Here is a 2,361-nt window from a genome sequence, read left to right as displayed (position 1 = left end):
CTGTTGTGTTTTTGTAGAATTTATAGTTTTTCAATTGTTGTGGTTAAAAATCCACTTTAGATTTGGCATTTATTGAATCTACCATATTTTATAACATTGTGTATTTTGATGTAAATTGTTCTCTTGTCAGAGATTACCCTGTGATAATGAAAATGACTGAAGTGTGCAGTTTTAGGTTTGACCAGGTGTCAATGTTCAACATGACATGTGATGGTCGATTTAATCTTGTGAATTCTGACACCACACATCAATTGTTTTTCTGAAATAGACCAGGAACAGGTCCTTTAAATGAACTTGTTGCATAAAAACAATTTTTTGACTGTCTGTGTGAGTCTGCAGGAGACTGAATCGACCATCAGGAATGCATGAGCCATACTACGTATGATTTCACTTTGGTATCAGAATCTGCATTAGTGACTATTTTTAGGAATGGTTCCTCAAAATTAAAAGTTTGAAAATATGAACAATACTGGATTATCATTTTTTTTTAATGAAATCTAGATTATGCATGTCACAGTGGATATGGAATGTTGATACGTATTGATACCTTTAGAACTGAGAGCCCTATAGAAGGGGATTTTTATATTCCGATTAGAAAGACTGTTTAAGAGGATGAAGGGCTTTACATTCAACGTATTTTGTGATATAAAATTGCATTCTACCTATCAGAGTTTACAGCCGACAGGTAAATGAGAATAACAAACATACTATTTCCGAGGTAACAGGTCCCAATCATGTTTCCACATAAGAAAGAAGTGAGGTGTACTTTACTGTATGCAGGATGCAAGCCAAGATAATGACGCCTTACAGCTACTACATTATATTTTATCTTCATTATTTCCATCACTACCTTACCAACCCAAACTCAAAATGATGTGAAGTAACCGCTCTCTTGCAGATTTGTCAAAGTAGCTTTAAATATAATTTACTTTTCTTGTAAATATACCTAAATTATATTGAGGAATGTGGCTTTTTGGACAGATAGCTCCAAAGCTAAACTAGTATGATTGGTCTTTTAAGAAAAATTTATAGTGAGTAAACCACTTTGATAATTGAATGCTTCATTCTGCTCCTGTTCAGTAATGGGTTTAAGTATAGCTATGATGTTCAAAAAAGTGAGTTGTCACCAATTCAATCACTCTTTTTAAATTACTATTTTAGCTTTGGAACTACAGATGAATCCTTTATTATCACCTTCTCCTCAAGAAAAGGTATGTTTGCCTTCCTAACACAACGACTGTATGGGGCTTTCTTAGACCAGTAAACAAATGCCTGATCATTTTAACTGGTATTATATTATCAGAAAAAACTGAAATCAACTTGCCCATTTTAAAAGTTAAAAGGAACATAAATTTGTCCTGAATATGTTAACTCTTACAGTTAACTGTTCCTCATCTTTTACCAGGTTTTCACCTAAGGCAAGTCAACTGTCACTAGGCAGTATGTAAACCATCCTGTATATATGATCAAAACTGTGAATATTAAATCAGTGTAACAATTGTCATACTTCCCATAACATGTATGAGAATAGAGAAATATATAAATTTTAAGTTATTGGCCAATTCATTGTTGTAATTCCCATCTCCTTCATCACATTGAGAGTGCAGGTAAGCACAAGAGGGGGAGATCCAATCATCAGGGAGGCCCTTCTTTGAAATTTCCATAAACTTTTAACACATTTTATGAGAAAATATTTTTTTATTTGGCGAAAACATTGAGAAGGCTCCGATTGTCCGAAGCTCGACTGCCCGAAGCTCGTTTGTCCGAACCTAATTGTTTATCTATTTTAGTAAATAAAATGAGTAAAGTAGTTAATTACATTATGTAATTTCATTTAGTGGCAGTTGTTGAAACAAGAGCTAAATCAGGTACAGATACCATCAGGAGGGCAAACGAAGTGCCTAACTGCAGTTCCGGGCCTGGAAAAGGGTAAATGAAATAACTTACGCTATTTCACTAACATAAGTAAAAAATCTTATTTTTGAACAAGTCTTGGTTCGCGCCACGCCGTGGATCGGCTGTAGTGTGCCACGGCTCTTGGATCTGCGATGGGTGGGTCACTTTCCTAAGTGCCGGGCGCGGTATGGGGGGGGGGGGGCGAAATTGCCAAGTTCAGCGGTCTCATAGCGCCTTATAGGTAGGCAACATCTTGCTTGTAGAGCTTGCGTGTATTGCGGGATGGCCTACCCGGAGTCTCGCAGGCGCCGAGCCTCCCTAATTTCTCGGTAAAAAGACAAAAGTCCGCTCGGCACCGTAAATGCTCACGCCCACCTCCTAATCTCCCTCCCCCCAGTAAATTGGGGGAATTTCCCCCTCACACAGAACATCTTGTAAGCCCAGGGCATCTGTCAGTAACGGGGG

General features: G+C 37.5%; 2 protein-coding genes across 2 annotated transcripts in view; both read left to right on the top strand.

Moving 5' to 3' along the window:
- The window catches only part of LOC113203644 (pro-interleukin-16), a gene marked incomplete in the record, with an annotated part of 12,397 nt that extends 10,835 nt beyond the window's left edge, over positions 1–1,562 (top strand). The window contains 1 exon segment of the mRNA XM_026418426.2: positions 1–1,562.
- Positions 1–2,361, top strand: part of LOC113203643 (nascent polypeptide-associated complex subunit alpha, muscle-specific form-like) — a 98,337-nt gene that overhangs the window by 85,786 nt on the left and 10,190 nt on the right. The window lies entirely within an intron of this gene.

The sequence above is a fragment of the Frankliniella occidentalis genome, unplaced genomic scaffold, assembly GCF_000697945.3.
Source record: "Frankliniella occidentalis isolate FOCC.00 unplaced genomic scaffold, Focc_3.1 Scaffold4, whole genome shotgun sequence".
In the NCBI taxonomy this organism is placed as follows: domain Eukaryota; kingdom Metazoa; phylum Arthropoda; class Insecta; order Thysanoptera; family Thripidae; genus Frankliniella; species Frankliniella occidentalis.
This window is presented reverse-complemented; position numbering and strand designations above follow the sequence as displayed.